The following is an 11,160-nucleotide window of genomic DNA, read 5'->3' as shown; positions in this document are numbered from 1 at the left end:
CTTGGCAATTTAATTTATTTATTTATTTATTGGATTTATATGCCGCCCCTCTCCGAGGACTTGGGGCGGCTTACAGCAGTAATGTTATATAGATTACGGCAATTTACGGAGAGGGGCAGCATACAAATCTAATAAATTATTATTATTATTATTATTATTATTATTATTATTATTATTATTATTATTATTTATTGTCTTCAGAATGTACAGAAATACCTGACCAGTTCCAAAATCTTTGACCAAACAGCATTTTTCTAAAGGGATTACAAAAACTGCTTCAAGACTCAACTGAATTTGAAAACCATGTAACATAAAATTTGGAACAATTGCCTGGCCTTATGTAAAATGGTTAAGGAAATATGATTCAAAAACTTCAGTTAAAAACTGTATAATTAAATTGATGTGGCGTTGAAAGCTATGCACAGCAGTGGGAATTACAGTGGAATTTTAAAAATAGTAGTATCACACTTAGAGAAAACTGTATTGGAAATAATATATCACTCCAGTATAGATTGTTAAAGATAATACATTTTCTAAAAAAAAAAAAAGATATTGGAAATGTAACTATTGGGTTAGATCTTGCCCCCATATTAATGGCAATCTGGTATAAAGCCCAAGAATTTGAAAGAAGATCTATAACAAAATGAAACTGATTCTAAAAGCTGAATTTCCTTTCCAACTTACAATCTATTAAATATTACTAAAATGTATTTCTACAGAGCATACCAAATTACCTTTGTACATGTCAACACCATCTAGGGTACTTTACACCTCGTTAGAAAATACATACGATTCCTATAGCAGATAATGAGCAAACACAATATAATCTCAGATGACTTCACATTTTAAAAATAAATCTGATCCAGAATTTAATATAATGTGGATGCTATGTTTGGATAATAATTCTATCCATGGACTTGTACTAACTCTAAGATAAGCTGTACATCTCCACACCATGTCCAGTCAAAGAAGCAGTGGAAGTGATGTGCCAATGCCTGGAGGCTGTTAGGGTCTGGATGGGTGTCAACAGACTCAAACTCAACCCTGATAAGACGGAGTGGCTGTGGGTTCTGCCTCCTAGGAACAATTCCATCTGTCCGTCCATAACCCTGGGGGGGAATTATTGATCCTCTCAGAGAGGGTCAGCAACTCGGGCATCCTCCTCGATCCACAGCTCACATTAGAGAGCGATCTTTCAGCTGTGGCGAGGGGGGCATTTGCCCAGGTTCGCCTGGTCCCCCAGTTGTGGCCCTACCTAGACCGGGACTCATTGCTCACAGTCACTCATCACTCACTACTGTAATGCTCTCTACATGGGGCTACCTTTGAAGAGTGTTCGGAAACTTCAGATCATGCAGAATGCAGCTGCGAGAGCAATCATGGGCTTCCCTAGATATGCCCATGTCACACCAACACTCCGCAGTCTGCATTGGTTGCCGATCAATTTCCAGTCACAATTCAAAGTGTTGGTTATGACCTATAAAGCCCTTCATGGCATCGGACCAGAATATCTCCAGGACCGCCTTCTGCCACACGAATCCCAGCGACCGATTAGGTCCCAGGGAGTTGGCCTTCTCTGGGTCCCGTCGACTAAACAATGTCGTTTGGCGGGACCCAGGGGAAGAGCCTTCTCTGTGGCAGCCCCGACCCTCTGGAACTAGCTCCCCCTGGAGATTAGAACTGCCCCCATCCTACTTGCCTTTCGTAAACTCCTTAAAACCCACCTCTGCCATCAGTCATGGGGGAATTGAGACATCTTCCTGGGCCCAAACAGTTTATGTATGGTATGTTTGTGTGTATGTTTGCTTTTAATAAGGGGTTTTTAGTGTTTTTAAATTATTAGCTTTGTTGGACATTGTTTTATTGTTGTGAGCCGCCTCGAGTCTCCGGAGAGGCGCGGCATACAAATCTAATAAATAAATAAATAAATGAACGAACGAACGAACGAACGAATGAATAAATAAAGAAATAAGAATATTTTTTTCACTTTAACTCCACTCATCAATTTAAATAATGATATTTTCAAAATGACATGGCATACTTAAATCTCTGAGGAAGTGGGACAGTTTAGAAAATATAAATATTTAGAACTAAACTTTATCCTCAGGATGTGTACTTAATTTACTTATTTACGTGATGCTTGTAAATCTCGTTCATTCACTTTGTGTTTTTATTCTTTTTTCCTTGCTTCTCTTTTTTTCTTTCTGCCTTTTTTCCAATTAAAAATATTTTAAAATGAGTAAATGAGTCTTCAGAGAGGGGCGGCATACAAATCCAATAGATAGATAGATAGATAGATAGATAGATAGATAGATAGATAGATAGATAGATAGATAGATAGATAATGCAACCAATTTATGATCAAAGGATGCTAAAGTGCACGCACTGGCTCCTGCTTCCACCTGTAATTCATAGGGATCACTGGCCACACCCATTGGGCAAGTCCCCTCCTACCACCCTTCATTCAGAAAAAAGATGATCAGATATGAATGGTGCTGAAGGCTGAGGTATCCAGGTGGAAGAAAACAGTGGGATGCCTTTCAGATGCTTTTGGAGTTCAACCTCCATAACATCTGTCTTTAGCTATTCTTCCTGGAGCTGATGGGAATTTGACATTCCCTTGCCTAGCTCTATGCTTAATGCAGTATGAGCCCACATTTGGCTTCACAAATCTCAAAAAGACTTGCACTTGCCAGCTTTAGGCTGGATGGCTGCCTGGAACAGAACCCTGGCTAAGTAACACATTGCCTTTGCTGAAGGTAATGAGGATGGCAGGATACAAGGTAGACTGCTTGCTTTGGCATGAATCACCTAGGGAGTTCACAGGATCATACGGGCTTGCAAATCCTCTCCAGCAAAACAAGTGATGAGGTCATTCCTCGAACTTCTGGGTTTTAATCTAAACTGCTGCTGCTTGGTGATTTTCTTGCTCTCAAAGCATTGTTGGAATTTCTCCCCACATAGATCTTGCTCATGGCATGAACAACAGAAAGAAAGTTAGCTGCCCATGAAAAGCAAGATACAATTCCCTCCAAGAGCTGCAGTAAAGCCAGCACAATGGTGGCCTTTTCCATCCAGAAATGTTGATAAACAGTTTAAGGAGAAAACAACAACAACAACAACATCTGTTTTAACAAGTCAACTAATCATCAACCTAGATTTGATGCCAATTTTTGAGGATTGTTAAGCACGCTGCTTAGTTTTGCTTCTGTTGTTGGGGGAGGATAATATTTTTGTGTTTTGGGGGGGTGTCTGATAGTCAGATGCCTTAATTTCATTTTAAAGACAAGGAGGACAGATGAGTTTCAACAAGCAAACATTGAGGGAAACAATGTACTGTATTTTGGAGAAGTTACCAGTCTTGGTAAGAAAGGATGCAAAAATAATCCTTAGCAACATCTGTAACAAGCCATGGTTAGGCCAAAATGACGGCATGCTCATAATGCCATCTGACAAATCCCAGCCTTATGTATTTGTGTTCTTTTTTTGTTGTTACAGATATGTTGTACTAGTAGCATGATGGTGATGTGCATCTATTGTCATTTCCCCCCTCTTCTAAACCTCTCCTACAAAATGCCCAGGAACTATTCCGACATAAGTTGCTATTCCGTTATTTTACTTTCTTTTGCTAGAAAATATTGAAAAGAAATCCCAGCTCCCTTTAATTTGGCCAATGTATCTGGAAAGAAAGAAATCAGATTTTATTATTTAAATTTTTAAGCCCAGAGAAAGAGGGAGACAAACATACCAGCTGGAGAAACAAACCGTCTAGTAATTTTACTTTGTCAAGTAAAAACTGTGATTTTAAACCAAAATAATAATAATAATCCAAGAACTGTATTAAATCCTCCCACTATCTGTGGTAGCCCTTTAACTGTACCATCTATGACTCCAATGTAAGAACAGACAACTTCTGACGCCTTTTCATTTTACCACTTGACTCTACCTCCCTTCTCTTTTGATTCCCTTTCCAAGACTCTGAAAGTCTATTGTAAGTTCCAACTCAGCCAGCAAAAAGATAGAAAAGGTGTTGTATTTTACATCTGACTGCACTGAACAGTGCAAAGAAATAAGAATTGTTGACTGTCATGAAGGAAGTGATCCTGTTAATCAGATGACTGGTCCATTCTTAGTCCCACTAAATAAGAAGCATTCTCCAAAATTTCCTAAATAATATTTTTCTTCTTTTTCCCTCTCGCAGAATTGAAAGATATTATTACAGGGTTACTTACATCTAGATAAGCAGTTACGGTGTATTATTATTAATTAAGCTCATACGTTGTTATGCAAACACACATTGTTATTAAATATATTTAATTATTTTTAAAATGACTTTCATTCCACATAGTAAAATTCATATTGTTTGCAGTTCTGGTTGAAAAAACAAAACAAAACACTTGCTGTTATTAGAAAACCAATTTAGTCGTCTGAAATTTAACAGCATCTATTCAGAGACCAGTTTGCATCCAGATTGCATCTTGTATGCACACAAAAATGGAGAGTGACAGACATGGAGGAATAATTCTGGTCTCTCCCAACAAAATTAGGACGTCTGGCTGTCCATATTTGTCTCTTTTCTTCACTGCCAGCTCATTACTGTTCTCTGAAAAGGCTGGGCTTCAGGGAATGGGTGGGTGGGTGTCAACTGAGATTTTAATAGGGATGCCTAATCAGCCAAATTCAGTTAATTGGGCAAGTCCAGTCCTTTCCTGCTTAAAAAAAAATTCCTCATACAATCAGACTTTCAACTAAACCCACCACTAGGAATTTGATTCGGTGGGTTCAGAATGATTTTTGAAACCCTCTGGTCAAAATAATATGCCAGAGATTCAAACTGGAATCAACGATCTTCGTGCTTCTTGTTAGGGCAAATCCCATTTTGCAAATAACACTTAAGGGCCAAGCCAGAAACACGAACTGTTCTTTCCATCCTAGCTCTGTTCTAAAGACTGTCCATTTGGGGAGTTTGAATTATGGGACCTGACAGATTTTCTCTTGAAAAATTTATATTCTGGATTATAGAAATAGAGTGCTTTCACAGTAACTTCTCTTTCAAAATTATGTTTTGGATTCATATTTGTTTGTAAGCTAAAGCATATGTGCATGCACACGATAGCCTTATAAATTTTTAGGACAGTTTGGGAAATCTAAATAAGTTCAGAGGTGTGACCCAAGACAGTTTTCAACTCTCATAAATTCTGAAACAAACATCTGTCCCATAATATCTTTCACCTATAAATATTTCCCTGCTGGTGCAGTGACCTCAGTCACTGCTTAGTTTTAAAGGCTAATAGTTTCACTGCAGATATTCCATTAAAGAAAAATAGCTTCCACATATATGGAATAGCTAACATATAGCTTCCACAAATACCTAACATATATGGTTAGCAAAAGTCTAAGGGGAAAGATCAAGCATGAATGCATGCACGCAATGAAAATTAAGCTTATAAGGAAGAACTGGCTCAACTGCTGTAAATCTTCAACAACATCTGCCTTATGATGATGATTAATTTTTTTAAAAAAAATCAGACTTCTGATTGTGTGAATCAGTGATACTGCTGTCTTTGGAGAGGGGAGGCATACAAATCTAATAAATTATTATTATTATTATTATTATTATTGTTGTTGTTGTTGTTGTTGTTGTTGTTGTTGTTGTTGTTGTTATTGTCATTTCCTGAGGGAATCAGCTTCTAAATATCACCAATAGCAAATGGTGATATTAATATAATATAGTATAGTATAGTATAGTATAGTATAGTATAGTATAGTATAGTAAAATATAATTGTATATATATATATATATATAATATAATTTTCTGCCTATTTCCATAGCCCGATTTCTTTTCATGAAAGAAAGCAATCTTGAAAACAACACAAACAAAAATGATCACAGAGTTATTACAGATGGAGATAGAGATTAAGTTAACATGCTATGGAGTCAGACAAAGATTTACAAATAATTTTAAATGAAGAATCAAGGGCAGTATTGTGGAATTCACTTGCTGCTTGTGTACTTACTCATTTCTTTAAATAGTTCTCAGAGAACTTGTTCTTTGCCCTGCCTTTAAGTCAATTTTAAGAAACCACAGTACAGGTCCCTCTCATAATGGCCTCAATTTGTGATAGTGAGAACTTCATGAAGCTCCTTTCTTACAGCTTTTGAACACATCCTTCAGATGGAATAGGATAATGTGCCACAGCCAACTCCTGCAGAGAATTATCAACACCATGGCTAACTCACTGCAAGACAAGTTGCCATGGCCAACTTGCCATGGGACAATTCAGTGCAGGCCAATTTGACAATTCTATTTAATTTAAAATAAATATTATAATGTTGGTCATTCACATATCATTCTGTTCCTTCTTTTGCATCCTCCCTTTAATGATTTTATTCCACTGTTTCTTTGATATTAGATATTAGTAAGTTGGCTATGGCGAATTGTCAGACGCCTGTTTGACCAAGACTTTTATTTCTTTGATAGCTTATGAGCTCATTGCATTTTAATTTATAACTCGTACAAAGATTTTGTTTTTACGAAAAATCATGTTGAGAAGCTTGTTCTAAAATGGGATATATTGAAAAACAATGAGAGAGGGGAAAGAGGGTATAACACCAAGGTTTGCCCAATGGTATGACAGAATGCTAGAGTGGGATGGGGGCATTTAGGCTAACAATTTCAACTGCTATGTCTCAGTGCAGGAATCCAACTTAAAATATGCCAAGGACAGATGGCTGTCTGCTTTCGTTGCAACTTATGTAAGGAAGGAAGCTCACCACCTGTCTGGACAATTGGTTCCACTGCTGAACTGCTCTTAGTGTTGGCAAGTTTCTATTAACATACAGTCAGAACCTGCCATCCTGAAATTTAAATCCATTATTCCATAACTTGCACTCTGGAACTAGTGGGAGCAAGCTTTATCTTCTTCTAACATATTTTCACGGACAGTAAACCCTCCGTTAATCAGCCCTTGATACCAAAGAGTGCAGTGATGTACAGACTATAGCCACAATGTTGTACTATTATATTTAGTGGATATTCGTCAGAAATACCAAACTCCAAGTTAGTTTGCTAAAATGCAGTTTCACTGTATTTGAAGAATGCTACCCTATATGCCCTTTGTCTTCTTTTCTCAAGAACAGACTTACTCAGGTACTTCAATCAATATCCAATACTGTTTCTATCACTTTAATCATCCTGTTTGCTCTTCTCTGAACTGCTAGGGATAATTTGAGCAGCTCACAATAGATATGGAATCACAATTTGTACATCCATGTCTTAATTCATTGATCCTTTTTGCAGTTCTTTACTGCACTTTCCAAATGTATCTTATTTTTTAATTTATATTTTTCAATTTATATTTAATATTCTTTTTAAAAAAATCTCAAAGTGGGATGTGCTAGCAGGAATTATACACAACGATAAAATTCCATCAGTGATCTGTATGGAAGTGTTATGATATTGTCCTTCACTGATTTCTTTTCTCAAAGACACCATAGAAATACCTTTCTACCGCTGTTGGCCACAGCTGCCCACAATTTGTCCTTAATCCTTCTCTTACTCAATTACTACAACTTGCAACAGAGACTCTCTATTTCAACTACATGCCTCAATTGCTCAAAGAGGATTGCAATCTTCATCCTTCCTTTGTAAGAGCAATCCATTTATGAATTAGTTAGATAATTGAGTTGGACCAGTAACTCTATGAACAAATATTAATTATTCCAAATTATACCTGCAAATGTGCAATGGCCTAGAGCATCCAGTTTTCACTAATATTACTACCTTTGTTGTCATGGACATATCATTGTTGTTTATGATCTTTTGTATATTTAGCAATGCCTTCTTCTCTGGGATTGATATCTTTATTCTCCAAGTATTCTCCAAATCTATTTTCAAGCTCCCAAAATAACTATCTACTACTTTCATCTCTTTGCTGTCAACTGTAAATTCACTAAGCAGGCTGATTGGAATTTTATATGTATTTAACATTAAAATTAATTTACTTTCATAATTGTTTCTAGGACTTATTTATTTTCCAGTAGACAAGTGGTACAGGAATGAATTTTTTTTTTTCCTAACCGGTTCTGTGAACATGGCTTGGTGGGGTAGCAGGGGAAGGATGCTGCAAAATCTCCATTCCCACCCTATTCGGGGTGGGGGGGGCAGACAAAGATGGTATTTGCCGGTTCTCTGAACTACTCAAAATTTACTCTACCAGTTCTCCAGAACCTGTCAGAACCTGCTGAATTTCACCCCTGAAATGGTGTCATCTACATATGATACCACACACTCCAGTTTTCATTCCAGCTGTAATTTCTTCCAATTCTGCTATTCTAATTACCTATTTGTTCAAGTTAAATAGTTATGGGGATGATACATCCCATTCTCTCACTCCACTTCCTAGTTTGTACCATTTTTGTTTTTCAAATTCAATAATTGCAGCATCCATACATTTATTATAAAGGCTTCTAAAAATTAACAGTTAATCATACCCTTTAATGCCATTCCACTGTAGTACTTAAAGACATCAAGTTAGATAAGAAACAGTAGACTTTGTTCTAGTCTTTCTTAGGCATGAAGCCAGCTGGGCAAGTTACTCTCTCTCTCTCAGCTCTAAGAAGAAAGCAGTAGCAACCACTTCTGTAAATGTTGCCAAGAAAACCTCATGTAGTTGCCCAGGAAGTCACCAGAAATTAATGTTGACTTGAAAATGCACACACATAGCTCAGTTATTAACCCTTTACATTCTGACATGATCTACAGCAGTGTTTCCCAACCTTGGCAACTTGAAGATATTTGGACTTCAACTCCCAGAATTCCCCAGCCAGCGAATGCTGGCTGAAGAATTCTGGTAGTTGAAGTCCAGATATCTTCAAGTTGTCAAGTTTGGGAAACACTGATCTACAGGTCATAAGCTTCTTTTGAATCTTGGAATAAATAACGATGATATTAAGTCAAGCTTAATTCCTGTGAGAAGAGGTATAACTATTCAGTTTTCTAGATGACAATACATTATTGGTTGTTAGTGACTTTTGCTAAGGTATTTCTTGACTCCTTGATCTAAAGCTTTGGAGCTCTGGTTTTTCTGCCAGCTGGTCCTAAATAGGTCACTCTTCACTTAGCTTCCTGTCACAGACAAAGTCAGCCTGGTGTAACAAATGCTAACCTTGATTCCCCTGCCAAACTATACAATCAAATCTCTTACTCAATTTCAGAAGATTGTTCAAATGTCTTTTTGAAGAAGGAGTGTGTAAGAGCCCACCATTGCTTGGAGCTCGCTTTTCAAAACCCCACCACCTAAACCCGTCCGGGGAAACTTCAGAGAGCTCCAAAATGCCCCAAACTCCGGAGTTTGTTCCTGGGTGGCTTTTGGCAGCAGGAGGGAAGCGATCCGCCTGGAGCTTGCTTTTCAACACCCACCCACACCCAGTGCCCAAACCCATGCAGGGAGGTTTCCTCGGAGTTCCAAGATGCCCCAAACTCCAGAGTTTTTTTCTGGGTAACTTTTGTCCATGGGGGTGAAAAGCAAGCTCCAGGCAGTGGCAGGCAGTGCTGTCTGAACTCTCGGACCGTTGCCCGCCATCACCTGGAACTCACACACACACTACCACCCAAACCTATGCAGGGAAACTCCCTAGGAGTTCCAGGATACCCCCTCGCCCATGCCTTCTATCATAATGGGAGCTCCACATGCATCGGTGGTGGAAGCAAAGTTCCAGAGCAGCAGCAGCGGCATTCCAGGAAGGTAGCCCTTGAGACCCTGGGAAAGCATGCAATAAAGAGTCGTCACTTTGGGTCCTCCAAGTCAGGGGCGGATTCCCATTTCCGGTGCTACCAATGCACTGCGCGCACAGCTTTGCTTCTCCTGTGAGTGCACGTGCATCTCCCAGTGTATTTTTGTTTCTGTGCATGCACAGGAAACAAAAAATTGTCAAAATCTCATGCATCTGCACATCGTCTCATGAGATTTTGCCTCCTGCCCATACGCAGAAAACACACACACTGGCACATGCACACACACCAGCAAGACACCTAAAGCTGCACACGCAACTCAACTTTTACTACTGGTGCAGCATCCTTTACCGTTCTGGTAGGAACCCATTACTGCTCCAAGTCCAGAAAGTGCTGCAGGAGGAACTACCAAGAGTGCAGCCTGGGATTCTCTGTCTAAGCGAGCCTGGAGAGTGACAGCAAGGAAGGAAATTAGAAACTCTGCTTCTGCACAGGTGCAGAAGAAAAAGCCTGGAATTTTAAAAAATAAAAATAAAAATAAATATTATTATTATTATTATTAATTAGATTTGTATGCCGCCCCTCTCCGAAGACTCGGAGCCTGACAGAACCAGTTCCATGATGTCACTGTGACATCACCAGAGGGTCATTACTAGTTCAGGTGAACTGGCCCAAACAAGGAGGAACCCACCTCTGGTTTAAGTGGGAAATTGGGCTTTCCCCCTAGATATGGGGACTAATTATACTAAGTTGCTTGACCATCAAACTGCTATCAACACAGTCTCACTTCATAAATTTTAATCTGCTAATAACAGGACTGGACAGAAGTTTTAAAGCTTCAGTAGGCAATTTAAAATTAACTTACTCCCTTTCAGTGGAAAAAACAACCAATGTGATTCTAGCTCTGTTCAAAAATCGCTTAGATTCCCATGGCACTTTTTGAAAAGGGCATGGCAGAATCTTCATGAAGTGATCCATATTACAAGCTCAGCTGAATGACCAAAAGTTCCTAAGACAGGAAGCCAAAGTCCATGTTATGCTGGGAGATCATGACAGATTTCTCAATTGATGCAATCGTGGGAAATAGGGATAGCTGATATGATGAAGAAAGCAGTAAGAGGAATTTGCTGAATTTAAATTTTGTTCGGTGCTACTTTCCTGGTCTCAGTGTCCTCAATGCTCATGGTCTTATGTGCTAATGAGAGTGAGAAATATAGTTGATTGTATGATGTTTTTATTTTCCCCTTTATGTAGCAAAAATATTATCTTTCTGGGTGAAAAGAAGGTAATGTTGAAAGTTGACCGCTCTCAGCTGTCATACTGCTTCTTAGCTAAATCAACAATACTCCAACATTCTGGGCTCATACTAGTTCATAACTGCACTGAACTATCATCTGTTAAATGATGTATAATGACCTATTTCACA

The sequence above is a fragment of the Erythrolamprus reginae genome, chromosome 2 (genome assembly GCF_031021105.1).
Source record: "Erythrolamprus reginae isolate rEryReg1 chromosome 2, rEryReg1.hap1, whole genome shotgun sequence".
In the NCBI taxonomy this organism is placed as follows: domain Eukaryota; kingdom Metazoa; phylum Chordata; class Lepidosauria; order Squamata; family Dipsadidae; genus Erythrolamprus; species Erythrolamprus reginae.
This window is presented reverse-complemented; position numbering follows the sequence as displayed.